The sequence below is a fragment of the Equus przewalskii genome, chromosome 26, assembly GCF_037783145.1.
Source record: "Equus przewalskii isolate Varuska chromosome 26, EquPr2, whole genome shotgun sequence".
Taxonomy (NCBI): Eukaryota; Metazoa; Chordata; class Mammalia; order Perissodactyla; family Equidae; genus Equus; species Equus przewalskii.
Window position 1 is genome coordinate 16,380,274 of NC_091856.1, and position 23,775 is coordinate 16,404,048.

The window sequence follows — 23,775 nt, forward strand, 5'->3', positions numbered from 1 at the left end:
CATTTCCTCCATTACCCCCTCCTTCAGGTGACCAAAGTCGTCGGTGTAGTGTTTACCCGTCCACTCCCTTCTGCACAATCATTCAGACATACATATAGAAGGGCTTTTTTCCCCGTTTTTACAAAAATGGGATCAGAGTACCAAAAATGGGATGGTACTCTGCACCTTTTTTCCTGATTTAACATCATGGACATTTCTCCACGAGACAGATAGAACTTGTTACTTAAATAGTTCTGGGGGCCGGCTGGCCAGTGGCCGGGTCGTAAAGTTCCCCCGCTCCGCTTCAGCGGCCCGGGATTTTGCTAGTTACGATCCTGGGCACGGACACGGCGCTGCTCATCGAGCCACGTTGAGGCGGCATCCCACATGCCACAACTGGAAGGACCCACAACTGAAAAAATACACAACTATGTACTGGGGGGATTGGGGGAGCAAAAAGCAAGAAAAAAAAAGTGTTAGGGTAATGTTGAATAATTTTGGTGCATGATAATTGATTCCTCAATGTTGAGGACGTCTCTAGTTTTGTTTTCCTTTCTCAGTATCAACAGTGCAGCGATGTGTCCCTGTGTGGAGAGCTTTACTTTCTAATGCTTTTATTCCCATAGGCTAGATTTCCAAAAGTGAGATTGTTAGGTCAAAGAATATGTGTTTTTAATGTATTAGGTTGAATCATATGAAACTGTTGATATTCAACCACTTTGACCTAAAGAAATAGCAATTTCATAAGGTTAAACCTATTATATTGCCAGATTACTTTCCAAAAATATTGTAGCAATTTACATTCCTATCATCAACGTATGACAGTTTCTGTTACCTAAAGCCAACATCAGGACTGATGTTTTTGCTGTGTTCTCTTTTTGCCAATCTTTTGAGTGCAAATGAACTTATGCTCCCACCCCTGCCCAAGGGCTGAGATCTGACTTCATTCACATTTGGTACCTTGCACCTACCTGTATCATTTAGGATATTTTTGTCTTGCAAGTTACAGTAATTCATACAGGCCTAAAAAATAAGGGACATTTATTGGCTCATGTGACTGCAAAGTCCAGAAATAGGATGGGCTTCAGGGTGGGTCTGAATCAAGACCTGTCATATTTCATCCGTACACACTGCTTTCCATGGCATCAGCATAATCCCTCATGGTGACAGAATGGCTGCAGCAACTCTACTATCCTAAAAGAGAGAAAAATATCCATGCTCCCAAATTCCTAGCAAAAGTCCTCTACCTCTCATTGATTGGACCATCTCTAAACCAGTCTCTGACCAATTAAAGACTGAAAAGCTGAGGCCTGTGTGACCTAAACAAATCATGTGTCATGGGGGATAGGATTCCTCTTTTCTCTTTGCCAGACTTTCAATTAACGCACTGAGTGAAAGACTCCGAACTCTAAGAGATAGGCTTCTCAGTTTTCCCTATAAGATAGTGTTAAGTAATAATCAGTTGTTAGCTGTACAGTATTGTCAGTTTTGCAGGAAAAGTTGTTTGTTGGTTTCAAAAAAAAAAAAACATTGAGGGGCTGGCCCAGTGGCGCAGCGGTTAAGTTTGTACATTCTGCTTCTTGGCGCCCCAGTGTTCGCCGGTTAGGATCCCGGGTGCACACATGGCACCGCTTGGCAAAAGCCATGCTGTGGTAGGCGTCCCACGTATAAAAAGTAGAGGAAGATGGGCATGGATGTTAGCTCAGGGCCAGTCTTCCTCAGCAAAATAGAGGAGGATTGGCAGCAGATGTTAGCTCAGGGCTAATCTTCCTCAAAAAAAAAAAAATGTTGAAAGAAGTCTGAGTGTCTCTGAGACAGAGTATATTAGATTGCTAGGGCTGCCTAAGAAAATACCATAGACTGGGGGGCTTAAACAATAGAAATTAATTTTCTCATGGTTATGGAGGCTGGAAGTCCCAGATCAAAGTGTTGGCCGGCTGGTGTCTCCTGAGCCCTTCTCCTTGGCTTGCTGATGGCTGCCTTCTTTCTGTATCCTCACGTGGTCTTTTCTCTGTGCACGCACGTGCCTGGTGTCTCTCTCTCTCTTCTAGAAGGACACCAGTCACATTGAATTAGGGGCTCTCCTAACAGTCTCAGTGGAATTTAATCATCTCTTTGACTGTCCTGTCTCCAAATACAGTCGCATGGACTAGAGCCCACTCGTATGACCTCCTTTAACCTTAATTATCTCTTTAAAGGTCCTATCTCCAAATATGATTACCTTCTGAGGTACTTGGGTCGGGACTTCGGCATATAAACTTGGGGGGAACACGTTCCAGCCTGTAACAGCGCGTATGGGTAAAATGTGGTGGATGCACCCTGTGAGGTATCATGCAGCAATCAGAAGCACTGGGCTAGATGTACATGCAACAATCTGGATGAATCCTACAAACACAGTGCAGCCCGAAATCCCAAGGAACAGAGTGAGGCATGTAAGCCAATACCACGTTTATAAATTGAGTATATGTCCACAGTGCATGTTATGCAAGAACATTTACCAAAAAAACCAAACTACACATTAAACACATCACAATAGTTACCTCTAGTAGGAGGAGGAGAAGAGTAGAGAAGGGGGATTTTTTTTTAAAAGGCACATAAATTGGGGCCAGCCCCGTGGCCGAGTGGTTAAGTTTGCGCACTCCGCTTCAGCGGCTCAGAGTTTCCCCAGCTCAGATCCTGGGCGTGGACATGGCACCACTCATCAGGCCATGTTGAGGCAGCGTCCCGCATGCCGCAACTAGAAGGACCCACAACTAAAAAAACATACACAACTATGTACTGGGGGGCTTTGGGGAGAAAAAGGAAAAATAAAATCTTTAAAAGGCACATAAATTAATGAGAGAGAGAGGAAGTTTAACAGACCAGTGGTGGTAACATACCATAAACTCTAATGAGTATGAAAAATTCAACTTCCTGGTCCTGAGTTCCAAAGTCAGATATGAACAGTGAAGAAACCATGATGTCCCACCCTCATCTTCTGAGCATGGCAGACAGAGATTTTGCCACAGTTCAGCTCCATGGATGCAAGACAACCAACCTCCCTCTTTTTAATCTGAGATGCTTGGCGCAAGTGGTGACCTCCAATTGCAACATGTCCTTTCCCATTTGGGGCACAGAGAGTTTATGGAAATACTCTAATGGAAATACTGTAAAGGAACCAAAGTAATAAGCAGGTACAATTAATGGCAGACAGCCAGGACTTTGAAAAACATTTCACGCTTGGTATATCCAGGGGCAGATCATGCTGTTGCCTGTCCGATATCCATTCTTTGTCTTTCCTGTATCCATACCCCAGTTTTGTTCATGATAGCAGTGGGCCCGGTTAAGAACTCTACTTTCCAGGCTCTTTTGCAGCTGGCATTGTGATGCAGTTCAGGCCAATAAGACATGAGCAGCCATCCAATGGGTGGGACTTTTAGAAAAATTGTTGTTTTCCTGATTAAAATAAGAAGTGACAGGGGGCGGAGCAAAATGGCGGGGTGAGCAGACCCGGGATTCTCTCCCCTCCAAAATACAACAAAAGATTGGAAGAACTGAATTTCAGAAAATAAACATAATGCCAGCTCGTTAGAGACCTACAATACCAAGAAGGCAGAGATCATAAACCTTGCTTACAGCCTCGGAGGTGCTGGTAGGAGAGAACATCGCTCCCTCCCCTAGAGTCTGTGATCACTGCGGTGCGGGTTGGGAAGGAGCGGGGGAGGGGCTGCGCCACCGGGGATCATCCAGGACTCCTGCCGCTGATTCAGTGGAGACCTGCTGACGGGGGGGAAAGCTTCTGTCCGCGGGGACCCCATAAATCAAGGGCCTTGGGAGACCATAACAGCACCCCCCCTCCCTCCCCCTCCCCCGCAAAGCCAGTGGGCGCAGCCATCTTGCCCCAAGGTGGAGAGCTCATAACACGTGGCTCTTGACCCCCATCTAGCACGGACAGGCTGTAACTGCAACTGAATTCTACCACCATGCAAAAAAACCACTCCTCTACCATCCAGCAATTTATAAAAGCCCCAGACCAGAAGGAAAACAATAAAAACATAGAATTAAGTCCTGAGGACTTGGAAGTAGGTAAACTAAGTGATAATGAGTTCAGAACAGCTATAATCAAAAAACTCCATGAGGTAGAGAGACAGATAGAAAAACAAGCCAAGTTCTGGAGTTACTTCACAAAAGAGATTGAAATCATAAAGAAGAATCAAACAGAATTACTTGAGATGAAACACACAATGGACCAGATAAAACAGAATACGGATTCCCTGAATGCCCATGTAGACAACATAGAGGAGAAAATTAGCATAATCGAAGATAGACAGGCTGAATGGCGCCAGACAGAGGAAGAAAGAGAACTAAGAATTAAAAAAAATGAGGAAAATCTCCGAGAGATAATGGATTCAATGAGGAGTAGGAACATAAGGATCATAGGAATTCCCGAGAATATGGAAAAGGAAAATGGAGCAGAAAGTGTGCTTAACGAAATTATTGAAGAGAACTTCCCAAATCTAGGGATCGACGGAGAAATGTGTGTAGAGGAGGGTTTTAGATCTCCTAGATTTGTCAATGTAAAAAGACCTACTGCAAGGCACATAGTAGTAAAGTTGGCAAAAAGGAACGATAAGGAAAGAATACTCAGGGAAGTAAGAAAAAAAAAGAGAATAACCTATAAAGGAGCCCCTATCAGACTGTCAGCGGATTTCTCTACAGAAACCCTACAAGCTAGGAGAGAATGGAGTGACATATTCAAAGCTTTAAAGGATAAAAACCTTCAGCCAAGAATACTCTATCCAGCAAGAATTTCCTTCAGATATGAGGGAGAAATTAAATCTTTTCTAGACAAACAAAAGTTAAGGGAATTTGTAACCAAAAGCCCTCCATTACAAGAAATCCTCAAGAAGGCTCTCATACCTGAAAAAAGAAAAAAGGGAGAAAGGGGACACAATCCACAGACTAGGGAGACCGATGGATAGAACCAGAACAGGATAGCAAATATTCAACTATAGCTTTAGGGTAAAAATAAGGAAACTACCAAAACAAGGACGATCTTAGCACTCTAACTACAAATTAATAAGATGAGTTGGAATAAAAAAATGAAAATAATTATTTAGGCGGGGAAGAGCAAAGGGTCTAAATCAGTATTGGTCAAGTAAGTAAGAGACCACCAGAGAATAGACTATATTATACATGAGATTCTAAATACAAACTTCAAGGTAGACACTAAAATAAAGTACAGAACAGAGTCACAAATCATAAATAAGGAAAAATCTAAGAAACCCAGCATAGGAAATTGCAGTATTAAATGGGTAGTCTAAAGCAAACAGGAAAAGAAACGCAGGAAAACAAGATAACGAGCAACAGATTAACAGCACTAAGTCCACATGAATCAATAATCACTCTCAATGTGAATGGATTGAACTCTCCAATAAAAAGACACAGAGTGGCAAAATGGATTAAAGAACATGATCCAACAATTTGTTGCCTCCAGGAAACACACCTCACCCCAAGGACAAACACAGACTCAGGGTGAAGGGGTCGAGGACAATACTTCAAGCAAATAGCAAGGAAAAAAAGGCAGGTGTTGCAATTCTCATATCAGACCAAGTGGCTTTCAAAATAAGAAAGGTAAAGAGAGACACAGAGGGACAATATATAATGATCAAAGGGACACTTCATCAAGAAGAAATAACGCTTATAAATATCTATGCACCCAACACAGGAGCACCAAGATTCATAAAGCAACTATTAACAGACCTAAAGGAAGATGTTAAAAACAACACAATAATAGTAGGGGACCTCAACACCCCACTCACATCAATGGACAGATCATCCAGACAGAAAATCAACAAGGAAATAGTGGAGCTAAATGAAAAACTAAAACAATTGGACTTAATAGACATATATAGATCACTTCACCCTGAAAGAGCTGAATACACATTCTTCTCAAGTGCACATGGAACATTCTCTAGGATAGACCATATGTTGGGAAACAAGGCAAGCCTCTACAAATTTAAAAAAATTGAAATAATAACAAGCATCTTCTCAGATCATAGTGCTATAAGGCTAGAAATTAATTACAAGAAAAAAGCTGAGAAAGGCACAAAGATGTGGAGACTAAACAACACACTACTGAACAAGCAATGGATCATTGAAGAAATTAAAGAAGAAATAAAAAAATACCTGGAAACAAATGAAAATGATAGCATGCCATACCAACTCATATGGGATACAGCAAAAGCTGTCTTAAGAGGAAAATTCATCGCAATACAGGCACATCTTAACAAACAAGAAAAATCCCAAATAAGCAACCTTAAAGCACACCTAACTAAACTAGAGAAAAAAGAACAAATGAAGCCCAAAGTCAGCAGAAGGAGAGAAATAATAAAAATCAGAGCAGAAATAAATACTATTGAAATGAAAAAGGCAGTAGAAAGGATCAATGAGACAAAGAGCTGGTTTTTTGAGAAGATAAATAAAATTGACAAACCACTAGCCAGACTTACAAAGAAAAAAAGGGAGAAAGCTCAAATAAACAAAATCAGAAATGAGCGAGGAGAAATAACAACAAACTCTGCAGAAATACAACAGATTATAAGAGAATACTACAAAAAACTATATGCCAACAGAATGGATAACCTAGAGGAAATGGATAAATTCTTGGACTCCTACAATCTCCTGAAGCTCACTCAAGAAGAGGCAGACAATTTGAACAGACCAATCACAAGGAAAGAGATTGAAACAGCAATCAAAAACATCCCAAAGAATAAAACCCCAGGACCAGATGGCTTTCCTGGGGAATTCTACCAAACTTTCAGAGAGGATTTAATACCTATCCTTTTCAAGCTATTCCAAAAATTAGGGAAGATGGAACACTTCCTAACACATTCTATGAGGCCAGCATCACGCTGATACCAAAACCTGACAAGGACACCACGAAAAAAGAGAACTACAGGCCAATATCACTGATGAACATAGATGCAAAAATTCTAAACAAAATTTTGGCAACCAGAATTCAGCAATTCATCAAAAGCATCATACATCATGATCAGGTGGGATTCATACCAGGGACACAGGGATGGTTCAACATCCGCAAATCAATCAACGTGATACACCACATCAACAAACTGAGGAATAAAAACCACATGATCATCTCAATAGATGCAGAGAAGGCATTTGACAAGATCCAACAGCCATTTATGATAAAAACTCTGAACAAAATGGGCATAGAAGGAAACTACCTCAACATAATAAAGGCCATATACAACAAACCCATAGCCAACATCATACTCAATGGGCAAAAACTGAATGCCATCCCCCTGAAAACAGGAACAAGACAAGGATGCCCTCTATCACCACTCTTATTTAACATAGTACTGGAGGTCCTGGCCAGAGCAATCAGGCAAGAAAAAGGAATAAAAGGAATCCAAATAGGGAGGGAAGAAGTGAACTCTCGCTGATTGCAGATGACATGATTTTATCTATAGAAAACCCCAAAGAATCCATTGGAAAACTGTTAGAAGTAATCAACAACTACAGCAAAGTTGCAGGGTACAAAATCAATTTGCATAAATCAGTAGCATTTCTATACTCCAGTAATGAACCAACAAAAAAAGAACTCAAGAATACAATACCATTCACAATCGCAACAAAAAGAATAAAATACCTTGGGGTAAATTTAACTAAGGAAGTGAAGGACCTATATAATGAAAATTACAAGGCCTTTCTGAGAGAATTGGATGACGACATAAGGAGAAGGAAAGACATTCCATGTACATGGATTGGAAGAATAAACATAGTTAAAATGTCCATTCTACCTAAAGCAATCTACAGATTCAACACCATCCCAATCAGAATCCCAATGACATTCTTTACAGAATTAGAACAAAGAATCCTAAAATTCATATGGGGCAACAAAAGACCCCGAATTTCTAAAGCAATCCTGAGAAAAAAGAACAAAATGGGAGGCATCACAATCCCTGACTTCAAAACATACTACAAAGCTACAGTAATCAAAACAGCATGGTAAAAGGTGCACAGATCAATGGAACAGAATTGAAAGCCCAGAAATAAAACCACACATCTATGGATAGCTTATCTTTGACAAAGGAGCTGAGGGCATACAATGGAGAAAAGAAAGTCTTTTCAACAAATTGTGCTGGGAAAACTGGAAAGCCACATGTAAAAGAATGAAAATTGACCATTCTTTTTCACCATTCACCGAAATAAACTCAAAATGGATCAAAGACCTAAAGGTGAGACCTGAAACCATAAGGCTTCTGGAAGAAAACGTAGGCAGTACACTCTTTGACATCAGTATTAAAAGGATCTTTTCGGACACCATGCCTTCTCAGAGAAGGGAAACAATAGAAAGAATAAACAAATGGGACTTCATCAGATTAAAGAGCTTCTTCAAGGCAAATGAAAACAGGATTGAAACAAAAAAACAACCCACTAACTGGGAAAAAATATTTGCAAGTCATATATCTGACAAGGGCTTAATATCCATAATATATAAAGAACTCTCGCAACTCAAGCACAAAACATCAAACAACCCAATCAAAAACTGGGCTGGAGACATGAACAGACATTTCTCCAAAGAAGATATACTGATGGCCAATAGGCACATGAAAAGATGCTCATCATCGCTGATCATCAGGGAAATGCAAATCAAAACTACACTAAGATATCACCTTACACCCGTTAGAATGACAAAAATATCTAAAACTAATACCAACAAATGTTGGAGAGGTTGTGGAGAAAAAGGAACCCTCATACACTCCTGGTGGGAATGCAAACTGGTGCAGCCACTATGGAAAACAGTATGGAGATTCCTCAAAAAATTAAAAATAGAACTACCATACGATCCAGCCATCCCACTACTGGGTATTTATCCAAAGAGCTTGAAGTCAGCAATCCCAAAAGTCCTATGCACCCCAATGTTTATTGCAGCACTGTTTACAATAGCCAAGACATGGAAGCAACCTAAGTGTCCAGCAACAGACGAATGGATAAAGAAGATGTGGTACATATATACAATGGAATACTACTCAGCTGCAAAACAGAACAAAATCATTCCATTTGCAATAACATGGATGGACCTTGAGAGAATTATGTTGAGTGAAATAAGCCAGCGAGAGAAGGATAATCTGTGTATGACTCCACTCATATGAGGAATTTAAAATTATGGACTAAGAACAGTTTAGTGGATGCCAGGGGAGAGGTGGGGTGGGGGGTGGGCACAAAGGGTGAAGTGGTGCACCTACAACATGACTGACAAACATTAATGTACAACTGAAATTTCACAAGATTGTAACCTATCAATAACTCAATTAAAAAACACACACACGCACACACTGGAATAAAGGTCAGGAAATCTCCAAAAAAAAAAAATAAAATAAAATAAGAAGTGACAAAATCAAACGACATACCTCTTGTGTTCTTTGTCTTTTCTCCTGCCTGGAATGTGGAGATGCTGCCTCGTGGTGCAACAAACATTTTGTGAACATGGAGGAGAAATCCACTCATTACAGTTGGCAGTAGAGGAAGAGAAAAGGAGTTTGATTTCTGGAGCAGTGGCGTGAGCCCTGGACTTCCTACTTTGGACACCCTGTTATATGAGGGAGAAAAAGAGATTTATAAGCCATTGTGGTTTTGGTTTCTGATCATGTCCCACCATGTTCCCTGGTGAGAATGTATCAAGTCCATCTTTCTTCTAAATGAAGGGAGGACTATCATGGCCATTGGTCAAGAACCCCCCTCTGCCTGTGGGATGAGAATTTTCAAAGCTTACCTGACACATGTGGAATGGATTTTAGGGACAAACCTGCAATGTCCACCACACTATTAAACAGGATTGTTGTAAAGCTTAAGTGTGACATAGGATATAAAGTACTGGCAAGTAGCAAGCCCCCTCTTCTCAATCTTGCTTTAAAAAAACCCAAACATTTGAATGTATACTTATTGAGAACCTATTGTGAACAGAGCATGTTTCAGGTATCTCAGAGAGTCAAAGATGAAAAAGACATCTTCTGCTATTGGATGTTGGAAGAGCTAATAAAATCATAGGTATGAAAAGTCTTTGCAAAGCAAATTAGAATTAAAGAAATATTGTGCCAGGAATAAAATAGCCCTCACACATTTACTCACTTGAAATTAAATGGAAAGTATAAGTAAGATTTGGCCATGCCAAATCAAACAGGATATCTTTGCCAATCCCTGTGACAGTCAGTGTTAATGACTGAAATTAGTCAAGTCATGGTGATTAAGATAAGTCATGACTATTACATCAGCACACAGAGGGAGTTCTTCCTTCAGCCAGCTAGATCAGAGTTCACTGAAACCTAAGGTCAGAGGACTGCTTTGAATAAGGTGTTGTCTCAGAGCAATAAAGGAAAAGCTCAGTGTAAAAAGCAAAAGTCACGGTTACCTGTTTGGTGGGAATTCCTTCTGGATGTTTTTCTATGGCAACTCACTTTAAAAATAGTTTGAATAGCTCTGGTGATCATTCTGAGGAGCAACATAGCAACAGGCTCAAAGATTGTCCATACAAGAGCTGTTGTGGTGATTTCTCTGAAGTTTCTGTCGAGTTATTCCCTTTTATCTTGCATAGCTTTGGGAAAAGGGCAGTTTTAGTTTTCAGTGTTTTCAAGTCAGAAGGATGGAAGAAAATCAGAAATGTTAGTTTGGAGAGTTGTAGCCAAATATAGGAGAAACTAGAAGAGTTTAGGATCCATTTAGTTTACAGGTAGAAAACAAAACCTGAAAGATAATTAACAGCACTAGAATATGATATCCATAATGGTACATTACTGGAACATAATTTTTCTCTCTACAACCACTCACATTTTTATCAAAGATAACCACAATAAGACTAATTTGTTTGCAAATTAAGTGTAGTTTCAATAAACTTGGCCTGACGACGAAATTACAGCAAGAACAGTGATTAACCATATAGACTCTTTTGAAACTGCTTTGCTGGAACTTTTCATAGGGAATCTCAGAGTGAACTTTTTTTTTTAACTTTTTATTAAGATTATGATAGTTTACAACCTCATGCCTCATCTCATCTGTGAAATGGGGTTAACCTCATAGAATTGTCCTGAGGCTTAAGTGAGACAAGGTATGAAAAGCACTTAAGAACTTAGAAGTATTCTTAATGCACAGTAAGCATTCTGTGAGTGTAGCTACTATTATTTTTGTCGGGAGACAATGTTCCATGTTTCTGCATGTCGTATGAGCAGAGGCGCTGATGACTTCTGTTCTGGGCTATCTTCTCCAGGATGCTTTTATAGCAAACAGCCTTGGGAGAGATAAGACCTCTCTCCAGATCAGACAGCGGGTTTGTTTTCTGTCCAGTGTAATAATGCCTCCCTTTGGTGCAAATGTTTACCATGAAAGATTTCGGTTCCCTAAGCTGGGAGATCCTCAGCTGTGATGCAAATCTGCTGCATGCACAAGATTCATCTGGGCCCCTCTGTGTTGCCCTGTGGGCTTGGGGGTGCAAGGCAGAACCAACATGAATAGGAACCTCATGCTGCCTGCTGTGCCATGAGTAATAAAGTCCTTTAGCTCTGACCCAGGAGTCTTGCATTTTCTGCCAGCATCCATGCAACTGTAGCAGGCTAACTTGTTAGCTTGTGAAAGACAAAAATCTCAGCCCCTTCACAGTTCTTGACAATTATAAAGTACAAAACATGCAGTCATGGCAACTAAAAGTAATTTCATTTTTCACTCCCATCTCTAAATGACTATTTAAAAGGGTTCAATTTGTAATTACCTTATTGCATGACCATGGCACTATCCAGCCTCTCCCACATGCAGCCATGGTTCCCATCTTATCTCCTGGTTTGACAGGTACTGTCAATGACCCTTGAAGTCTAAAGCTACCGGGCCATTATCCAAAACCACTCCTCAGTGGGCAAGTGATACAACCGCAGAGGGTTTGAAAAGAATGTGCACTTCCGGACTTCCTCCAGTATCTCAATGGCCCCCTTCCTCACCATCCCGGCAGGTGATACACGATTCCCAGTACCTTCCTCCGGAACACCCCTTCTCATAGCAACTATAGTTTTGCTGCTACTTCCTCAATCCACTCGGTACCATTGGTATCCTGATGGCTTAGTTATTCTTAAGGGAAATATAGGCCACCAAGAAGGACATCTGGGAAACCCTCTGGAGAGGCAAACGCTATTAGAAGAATAGTGATTGGTACTAGCTCCAGAGAGAGATCCAAGTGGTGGACACTGCCTGGTTCTCCTACCACGATTTACACATGTCCAGGCCCAAAGCTGGAGGACAGGTGCTCGGATTCTTTCAGAGTGATGGAAGTTGTCAGGCCAAGGCACTTTGGACCCCGGTGTATCTACTCTGTCTTTTACTGTTCTTTGTTATGCCAAGTTCAATGGGGGCACAAAATAGACAACAAGAGAATGTTATTCAGGAGAAGCTGGACTCATGGCAAGTCCCAGTACACAGAGGAATGGTCGCGGGAATGGATCACTGTTAAGTGTATTAGAGCCTTGCTCCTCCGAGAGTGGTCCCTGGACCTGCAGCATCAGCACCAGCTGTGAGCCTGTTGGAAATGCAGAATCCCAGGTTCCACTTCAGACCTACTGATTCAGGAATTGCATTTTAAACAAGATCCCTGGGTGATTCAGGAGCACATTTGACAGTTTGAGAAGTATTGTGCTAAAGCTTTCTACGTGGGAAATCCAGGGAAATGCCAGTTCCGCTTTGTTAATGGTGATCTGGGTGTGAGGGTGTATGTGGTGTGTGTACATGTGTGTGATCTAATGGCCTTGTGGCCCCTAATACTCTCCTCTTCACATACCACTGTGGGCTCCACTCCATCATCCCAGGAAATGTCTCTCAGCTCCTGGCCTTCTGAAGCCATGTCATCTGTTCTGGGGTCTCTGCTTGCCATGTTGGCCCTCCCAAATTCTGCTTGTGTGGGAATGGGGGGTAATAACAAGCCATTTCTCTGCTAGAGTAACTACATGCCCAGCTAGAAGCTTTTGGCCAGGAAAAAGTGAGGCCTACGTTCTTTGATCTCTCTGGAAGCCTTGGGATATAGATAGATAGATAGAGAGATAGATAGATAGATAGATATAAGAAAGTGGCCTAGGGGCTGGCCCCGTGACCGAGTGGTTAAGTTCGCGCGCTCCGCTGCAGGCGGCCCAGTGTTTCGTTGGTTCGAATCCTGGGCGCGGACATGGCACTGCTCATCAAGCCACGCTGAGGCAGCGTCCCACATGCCACAACTAGAAGGACCCACAACGAAGAATATACAACTATGTACTGGGGGGCTTTGGGGAGAAAAAGGAAAAAAATAAAATCTTTAAAAAAAAAAAGAAAGTGGCCTATATTCTTTGATCTTTCTAGAAGGCTTGGGAGAAGAAACATCTCTTGGTTGGGTCTCCATAGCAGAGCCTGAGGGTTCTTCCTGGATACGTCTGGGCATACCTGTTTTGGCTGAGGCTGAATGAGTGCTGGTGTTTGCTAACGCCCTCAGCATACTTGTCAGGCTTCGTGAAAAGCCTCTCGCCAGGAAAGGAGCAAGGAATGAAGAGTTCACAGGGTTGGCACAGCATAAAGCTCAATTTTAGTAACCTTATGGGTCTTCTATTTATGTGTTCTTCTTTCCCTGGTTTTGACTTTCTGACCCTTTATTATCATTGTCATAGTGAGGGTGAATTTTAGTCCAGTTTAGTTCAGATAAGTTTCCAAGCTGCTTCATTATAATTACTCACTGGCAAGTGCCTTCAGCTTCCTTTCCTCTCCCTTCTGCCTCAGTCACCTTGGCATAACCCCAACCCTGAATAAAACCAAAAGCTGCCTTTTCCACAGCTTCCCATGGGCAGCTGAATATTATTGGAGAAAATCACACAACCAGACTGGTTTTACTTTAATTATCAACGTACAGGCACACTCAATGCTGCCCCACAACCCCAGCAATTCTCCAGTAAATTTGCTTTCTCACATGATGTGATAACAATTTTATATTTTCACTTCTGTTCTCAAACCTCAACCCTCCAGGGACAATCTGGGGCCAACCCCTTGGCTGAGTGGTCAAGTTCGTGTGCTCTGCTTTGGTGACCCGGGGTTTGCCAGTTTGGATCCTGGGTACAGACATGACACCACTCATCAAGCCTTGCTGAGGCGGCGTCCCACATAGAAGAACTAGAATGACCTACAACTAGGATATACAACTATGTACTGGGGCTGAGGGGAGAAAAGAAAACCGGAAGATTGGCAACAGATGTTAGCCCAGGGCCAATCTTCCTCACCAAAAAGAGTACTTAAAAAAAGGAGTGGGTAGGGACCGGCCCTGTGGCCGAGTGGTTAAGTTCGCACGTTCCACTTTGGTTGCCCAGGGTTTCACTGGTTCGGATGCTGGGCACGGACATGGCACTGCTCGTCAGGCCATGCTGAGGTGGCGTCCCACATGCCACAACTAGAAGGATCCACAACTAGAAATACACAACTATGTACCATGGGACTTTGGGGAGAAAAAGGAAAAATAAAATCTTTAAAAAAAAAGCGGGAGGATAATCTTAGCTTATGCTTCATTGAGAAAATAGAAGCCATTAGACCAGAGACCTTGTTTTTCATAGTCAAAGTTACAAATGTCTCTGCATCTGTATCAATATTCTGTCTTCTTCCTGCGATGACGGAGGAAGCGTCTCCCCTCCCACCAAAGGTTAATGTACTTGGATCACATCTCTGCTAACCTCCCTAGATTACTTGGGTTATTTCTTTTCACCTGCATAACCAACCTCTTCTTTATCAACTAGAACACATTCCGCTGTAAATAAAAATACGAAAACCAGTTGTAGACTAAAGACTCCCAAATTTATGGCTCCTGCCCACGCTCTGGAGCCAGACACCCAAGTGGATATTATATTCATTAGTAGATTTACGTGTCCTTAAGCTTCCCATGTAAAACCTTATCATAGAGAATATTTCTGAAGTGAGTGTTTCCCTGACTTCACAGATTATTTAGACACAAGTAAATAGGTGTCAGCCTGCACATGGGAGATCTTTCTTTGCAAATGTTTTTCCACCCTTTGTAAACAGAGCCAAATGTCAGTGTTTAAATTGTGTTTGGCACAAAATCCACTTCACCACTATCCCATTATGAAGGAGTGGGCACTGGAGCTATGTTTAACTTTTCCCTTTTGTCCGTGCAACCAATCAGATAGCTTTATTTCCCTTCTTAGATGCTTGGTTGTAATAAGTGCTTCATTCGTGAATTCTGAGGAAAGGCTGAAAAAATGGAAACCACTGTAAATTGTGGAATTTAGCCATCAGCCATCTATAATAGACTGTGAGGAAATGGGTAATACCCTGTGGTGCACAGTTTTGGAACTGGCCTAGTCTCTGTCAGGTGCATATGAACCAGTTGGACATACAGGGCCAGGATGAGTTCTCTCCAGAACCTCTGCTCGGTAAGATTTTATCTGTAGCTCTCTGGTGGTCAGCAAGTTAGCAGCTGGCTTTGTCTCCCTGATGACTTAGCGGGTCCAGGATATAAATCCACTGGGAGCGGGCCGTGTGCATTGTGTGATTTTTCTGCTTGCCCTAAATAAGAATGCAGAGGAGTGGGAGAGTTGTAAAATGAGTTTCTCCACAGCAGTGACTGGTTGGGCTGAACAGTAAAGGGCAAGTGGATGTGGAAAAACTGAAACTAATATAGTCAGAATTCCTCCCCTCGTTCTTCAAGTGGATGGCTGATAGAAGAAATAAGGAAGAAACAGATATTAACTCCTTAAAAAAAGTAGCCATCTATCAAGAAAGCAGAAGAGAGGGCAGGCCCAGTGGCGCAGCGGTTGAGTGCGCGTGTTCTACTTCAGCCACCCAGGGTTCACTGGTTCCGATCCCAGGTGTGGACATGGCACCGCTCATCAAGCCCTGCTGTGGTTGGCGTCCCACATATAAAGTAGAGGAAGATGGGCACAGATGTTAGCTCAGGGCCAGTCTTCCTCAGCAAAAAAGAGGAGGATTGGCAGCAGATGTTAGCTCAGGGCTAATCTTCTTCTTCTTCTCAAAAAAAAAAAGAAAGTAGAAGAGAAGTTATATGAGTCTGACAAAATTTTAAAATGGGGTTGGCAATGAAATTTGTGGTGTTCCAAGTACATGAACCAACTGCTTACACTAGCAGACCTCTGGGCTGGCAGATATGACCAAAGCAAGTTCAAGAGCAAGGCTAGTTTTCAGCTAGCTTTTTTTTTTCAGTTTTATAATATTCCTCAGTTTTTAAAAAAGTTCTTGTAGTACCGATTACTTGCCTTAGAAGTACAGAGAACTTTAAAATACTATAATATCCCTAAGTCATATATGGAACGGTTGTTTTTCAACTATTAATTTGTGAGTGTGTAGATGTAACTTTTTTTCACTTAATACAAATCAACTTTTAGGCCAAGCAAGTCAATGAAAGTATGAATAAAGTATACTCAACTTGAACAGAAAGACCTTTTAAAAGTCTTATATCCGGAAGTTATAACAAGAGGTCTTCTCTCATTTCAGGTAACTCGAGATTATTTCCCCATCTACACTGGTCTCTGACTTTTGGTCAGAGCAATCAATAGTCATCCAGCCTCGCAGTACAAAGATCAGCTATCTGGGAGGATGAATTATGACAACCTCCTGCTCTAGTTGGACAGTGTGGATCATTAGGCTAAAATGTATGGTTAGAGCAGTTTCTGATCTTGCCGTTTTGCCATTGGATATGTAGATAAAGCCAATCAACTCCAAATTATTTTACTCAGATTGTTCACCTAATAGATTAGTCAATTTATTTATCTGTCAGAGAATTTTTATTGAATGTTAATTAAGTACAGGGCATTATGGGAATACAAATAATTACAAGGCATGGCCTCAGTATTTTTTTACAGACAATTTTTTTATGATTGCAATGTCGTTAAATTCGTTGAGACTTGCTTTATCAACTAACATGGTCTGTATTAGTAAATACACTATGTGCACTTGAAAGTGTTCATTTTGTACCTTTAAGGTATAGTATTCTATAAGTATCAATTAGGTCAAGGTGGTTGATAATGTTGTTCAGATCACCTACGTCTTTACTGATTTTTTTTATTGCATTCATAATAGTTTACAATGTAGTGGAATTTCAGTTGTACGTTATTATTTGTCCTTCTCCGTGTATGTGTTCCCCTTCACACTTTGTCCCCACCCCCCCACCCCCCACCCAGCCCCCTTCCCCCTGGTAGCCACTGAACTGTGCTCTTTGTCCGTGTGTTTGTTTATCTTCCACATGTGAGTGAAATCATACGGTGTTTGTCTTTCTCACAGATAGTTTTCTTACAGCAGTTTTAGGTTCACAGCAAAATTGAGTGGAAGGTACAGAGATTTACCATACGCCCCTTGCTCCCACGCATGCACAGCCTCCCTTATTATCAACATTCTCCACCCAAGTGGTACATTTGTTGCAACTGAGGAGTCTGCACTGACACATCACAATCACCCAAAGGCCATAGTTTACGTTAGGGTTCATTCTTGATGTGCATTCTATTTGTTTGGAGAAATGTGTAATGACATGTATCTGTCATTATAGTATCACACAGAGTATTTTCACTGCCCTAAAAATCTTCTGTGCTCTGCCTATTTGTCATTCTCTCTCCCAGCCCCTGGCCACCACTCATCTTTTTATCGTATCCGTAGTTTTGCCTTTTCCACGATGTCATATAGTTGGAATCATACAGTATGCAGCCTTTTCAGATGGGCTTTTTTCATTAATTAATATGCATTTAAGCTTCCTCCGTGTGTTTTCATGGCTTGATAGCTCATTTTCTTTTAATGATGAGCAATATTCCATTGCCAGAATGTATCACAGTTTATCCATTCACCTACTGAAGGATAACTTGGTGCTTCCAAGTGTTGGCAATTATGAATAAAACTGCTGTAAATATCTATGTGCAGGTTTTTGTGGACATACATTTTCAACTCCTTTGGGTAAATACCAAGGAATGTGATTGTGGATCATATGGTAAGAGTATGTTTAGTTTTACAAGAAAATGTCAAACTGCCTTCCAAAGTGACTGTAGCATTTTGCATTTCCAACAGCAATGAATGAGAGCTCCTGTTGGTCCAGATCCCCACCAGCATTTGGTGTCGGTGTTGTCAGTATTCTAGATTTTGCCTTTCTAACAGGTGTGTCGTGATATTTCACTGTTGTTTTAATTTGCATTTCCCTGCTGACACATGATGGAGCATCTTTTCATAGGTTTATTTGCCATCTGGATAGCTTCTTTGGTGCGGTGTCTGTTCATGTCTCTGGCCCACCTTTTAATCAGGTTATTTATTTCCTCATTGTTGAGTGTTAAGAGTTCATTGTATCTTTTGGATAACAGTCCTTTATCAGATGTGTATTTGTAAGTATGTTCTCGCAGTCTGTGGCTTGTCTTCTCATTTTCGTGACACTGTCTTTCGCAGAGCAGAAGTTTTTAAATTTTAATGAAGTCTAGCTTATCACATATTTCTTTCATGGACTGTGCCTTTGGTGTTGTATCTTTTTTTTTTTTTTTAGGAAGATTAGCCCTAAGCTAACATCTGCTGTCAATCCTCCTCTTTTTGCTGAGGAAGACTGGCCCTGAGCTATCACCCATGCCCATCTTCCTCTACTTTATATGTGGGACGCCTGTCACAGCATGGCTTGACATGCAGTGCATAGGTCCGCACCGGGATCCGAACCAGCAGACCCCAGGCCACCAAACTGGAACCTGCGAACTTAGCTGCCGCACCACCGGGCTGGCCACGGTGTTGTATCTTTAAAGTCACTGCCATGCTTGAGTCAGCTTTTTAAACTATGATTTTATTTTTTAAATATATGCTCATTGAAGCCTCTCTTTCTCCATTTTGAAGGGAAAGATTTCAATTTGGAGACTTCCTGCAATGCGTGTGAATTAATTGTGAGTGTACTTGCAAATTTGCAAATGTTGCTATTAATAGAGACTTCTATTTTGGAATAAGTATGCGTGCTTGGTCGTGACAAGTTAACATCAAATTAAATTAAGTCTATGGACTCAAGTCCATGTTGATAGTGGAAAATTAACTGTATTCCACCTGACTTTCCAATACTGTTTACAAAACATAGAAATGCTGTAGAGATCAGTCTCAATGACCAGAATCCTAAATACAGTTGCGATCAAGTTGCTAATCACAAACTCTATTAATGTACAAAGCTAGTAACTCACAGAAGTCATTTGGCTAAAGGATATCTGTGAAGAAATCACTATTTACTAGGCCTGTTATTTCTCCTTTTATAGCCCTTATGAGGAAATTCAAAGTACAAATAGACAATTAAGCAATGGAACATGAAGGCTACCTCTTAAATTCTGTTATCATCTAATCTTGAGCTTTGGACTAAAAGAAATACAGTCAAAGGCCAGAGTTTACGTAATAACAATGTTTTGGTTTAAGAGGCTATTACTCAGTTTATCCTGGTCAACACAACCCCGCCAGAAGATCGTTCTGATTTACTGAACATGTTTTTCCCTAAGCAGTTGAGCCACTGGTAGTAGCAGCCCTCAAACCCCACTCCTTGCCTGGGTTCTCACATGAAAGAAACCGAAGAATGATATGCCGCTCTACTTCTTCTATTACAGCCTTGGGAAAGAAAGCTAGGAAGGAAAATGTTCTGCTCTGTGGGCAGGGATTGTCAGGAACACACTAGAAACGGCATAGCCCAGCAGCCGCAGTGCCTGAGCCACAGTGAGTAAGCTCACTCCTAATCAAGATGCAGGACTTTTTACAAACACTGTTGGAGTCAACTAGCTCTTATTTTCTTGCGTTGTCCTTATCTGGTTTTGGAATCAGCATCACACTAACTTTATAAAAGGAGTAGGCAGGTTTTGAAAGTCTTCTTTTGTAAAAACTTGTTTTTGTCACAGATTGTTCTTTTCAGGAGAGACAGCCTGAAGACTTTTTAGTTTCCTTAAAATTTATACAAGCACCAACTTGGGCATTCTATATATGAAACCAGCAAACAGTTAGCCATTGGTGATTAAGTAGCTAGGAACTTAAGTTTTTTTTTTGCAATTACTAATTATAGCTTTTAGCTGTTTAACCCACCTACTATTAACTGTGCTGTTGAAGCAACACGCTATCTGACTCCCACTAGGTTCTTATGGATAACTTTTCCCTGGAGCCTGGGTCACCATGGTAATGGGTGTGTGAGTTGTTTTTCAGGAATTAGAAATCCTTGTCCACTTCAGGCCAGTTGAGACCACCAACTCATCAACTGGGCCCACACAGACGTGTGATAAGAGATCTTTTGATGTCAAGAGGCTAAAAATTCCACCCTCGGACCATGCTAATGCCGCCATTTTGTGAGCATGCATCTTATGAAGAGCCATGAAGTCAGATGACGCTTGTGCAGGTCATCAACTGCCTCACCTCTCCTCACCTCCAACCACATTTTTACATTTCAGACCATCTTGGCCCCTATCCCATAAATATCCCTGAGTCCCTATTTTGGGGGAAGCACATTCAAGACTCATTCTCTTGTTTCCTCACCTGACTGTCTTGTGATTAAAACCCTCTTTATGCTGCAATCTCGTCATCTCTGTGTTTGCTTTTCCAGGCAGCAGGTAAAAATGAACCTGGTCTGGTAACATATATTTCTAGGAATTTTTGCATCTCATCCAAGTTTTCCAATTGTCTATCCAAACAATGGTTTTCCTAATATTTTATTCCAGATTCAGTTTCATGGAGTTTCCCACAATGAGAGAGATGAAGGGAGACCTGGGTGGGTCAACACTTTTCAAGGACATCATCCAGCTGTCTGAGAAGGGTAATTCTGTCCTGGATGTTGCCTTCCATGACTAGTCTAGCATCTGACCCTTGCCTGGCCTGGCCCTTCTCTGATGCTCCCTTGCTCCCCTCTAGTTTGCCTTATCTTCCCTCAGTGTTCTAAGTCCAGGTAAAGCATACTCCTTCACGGATCTGGCCATAGCTAATGACTAAAAGAGGTAAAAGAGAACTCTAAGGAGTACAGGCAAAAGTGTAGTAAATACAGCCTTAATAGGTACAGGATTTCCTTTTGGGGTGATGAAAAGTTCTAGATCATGGTGATGGTTGCACAGCATTGTGAAGGTACGTAATGCCATTGAATTGTATACTTTAAAACAGTTCAGGGCCAGCCCAGGTGGCCTAGTGGTTAAGTTCAGCATGCTCTGCTTCAGTGGCCCGGGTTTGGTTCCCTGGTGTGGACCTACACCACATCTCTCAGTGGCCATGCTGTGGTGGTGGCTCACACACACACAAAAAGGAAGATTGGCAGTGGATGTTAGCTCAGGGTGAATCTTCCTCAGCAAATAAATAAATAAATAAAAGAAAAAAATACAATGGTTCAGGGGGCCAACCTGGTGGCACAGCAGTTAGGTTTCCACATTCCGCTTTGGGGGCCCAGGGTTCACCAGTTCGGATACCAGGTGTGGACATGGCACTGCTTGGCAAGCCATGCTGTTGTAGGCATCCCACATATAAAGTAGAGGAAGATGGGCATGGATGTTGGCTCAGGGCCAGTCTTCCTCAGCAAAAAGAGGAGGATTGGCGGCAGATGTTAGCTCAGGGCTAATCTTTCTCAAAAAAAAAAATTACAATGGTTCAGCTGGTAAATTTTGTTATGTGTATTTTATCACAATAAAAAAAATTAATCTCGGACTTGGGGCAAGAGCCTCCTCTCAGTTTCTAAGTTCCTTATTTGTTTACTTTTCTCTCAGCCCTAGGGGTAGTAGCCACTCTTTGCATTTATTATTTCTTTTTAATTTTTTTATTAGGTATAAATATAACATAAAATTTACCATCTTAGCCATTTTAAAGTGTACAATTCAGTGGCATTAAGTACCTTCACATTGTTGGCCAACCATTAGTATGATCTGGTTCCAGAACTTTCCATCACTCCAAGATGAAATCCTGTACCCATTAAGCACGCATGTACTACTTTTGCTTTGAGGAGAGAGTGTGGTTGTCATAGGAGCATGCTGCCTGCTGCCATGGTGAAGAAACTGGCCTCTGCTGAGAGCTAACAGCTGCCACCAGTGTGGTGACAAAGACACTGATTGGAGCTGTATTAATTTCCTAGGACTGCTGTAACAAAGTACCATGAACTGGGTGGTTTAAACAACAGAAATTTATTCTGTCACAGTTCTGGAGTTTATAAGTCTGAAATCAAGGTGTTGGCAGGGTTGGTTCCTTCTGGGGTCTCTGAGGGAGAATCTGTTCCACGCTTCTCTCCTAGCTTCTAGTGGTTGCTGGCAATCCTTGGCATTCCTTGGCTTGTGGTAGCATAACTCCAATTTCTGCCTGTGTCTTCACATGGTCATCTTCCCCGTGTATGCGTCTCTGTTTTCTCTTCTTGTAAGGATGTGAGTCTTTGGAGTAGGGCCTACCCTTATCTAGCAGGGCTTCATTTTACTAATTACATCTGCAAAGATCCTATTTCCAAATAAGGTCTCATTCACAGATATTGGAGGTTATGACTAGAACATATCTTTTCGGGGAGACACAATTCAACCCACAACAGAAGCCATCGCCAATGTGGTGGCAAAGAAACTGGCGTTGAACGGAGAACCTTGCACCTTGATCTGTTTACTTCAAGAAAAAAATGTTTCTTTTTCCTTTTCCAGCCTTGCAGTGTGCCTCAAGCACCCTCTATTGGCAGAGTTTAACATCCAGCCAGCTGGCAATGGGGAAATGCAGTCTGCAGATTGCAGTTCCCCGGGGCAAGAAATGGTGGGTTTGCAGCCCAGAGGCAACAAATTAATAATAGCCTCAGACCAAAGTTCTGTTTGCTTTGAAATAAGTCTTTTCTTTGCTAGTTTGATGTTGACTTCTAGGCTCTAAATCAGCTGTGGGACTACGACCTGGGAAGGGAAGAGTCCAAGGAGAGGAGACACCTAGGCTAAGTCCTGCAGGATATAGGGGGTTGGTGGATGCCACTGTGCGGGACGGATGATGTGTTAGGCAGAGGGACCAGTATGAGTAACAGCAGACCATGTGAGACCCTAGATTGTCACAGAGTCCTGAAAGCCATCCTAAGGCATTTGAACTCTAATCTGAGGGTGAAGTTGAGTAAGCATAACATGACCAAATTTGTAATGTAGGAAATTTCCTTGATCTCAAGGCAGCATGGGAATTTCTTCTATTTGGGAAGGAGAGCCCCAAATAGGTAGAAAAGAACTTCTATAAGAGGAGCTTGCATGGAGGAGGTGAACTGGGAAACCTGCATATCTGAAGAGCCTTATGGGAAGCAGCGTTCGATGAAAATCATCAAATGTTTCAAACATGGAAATGACATGATCTGTTCTGGAAATGGCTGGCATCTCAAACATTACATGTCTCAAATGAACGTGTCACCCTTGACCATAAGTCTACTTTCTTTCTGTTTTTCTTATTTCAGAGATGGCACCCGGTTGCCCAATCCAGAAACCTGAGCATTAACCCAACTCATTCCTCTCCTTCATTCCTCCAGAACCAATGACTAAATACTGCCCATTTTGCTTCATAAATGTGTCTCAACTTTTCTCCATTCTCAGGGCTACTACCTTGAAACAGGCCTGTAGCATCTCTTACTTGAACTCTTATAACTGTCTTATAATGGTCTTCCTGACATCTCCCAACTCATTTCCTCAGGCAGAGCAATTGTTCTGAAGATGTCACTCTACTACTGACAAGAAACTTTCAGATATTGAGGTATATGGGGGAGCTATTCTGGCCTGAACTAAAAAGAGCCTGACTTATAGCCTATCAAACATACATTGTACATCTGCTTTAACCATTAAGGTAAAA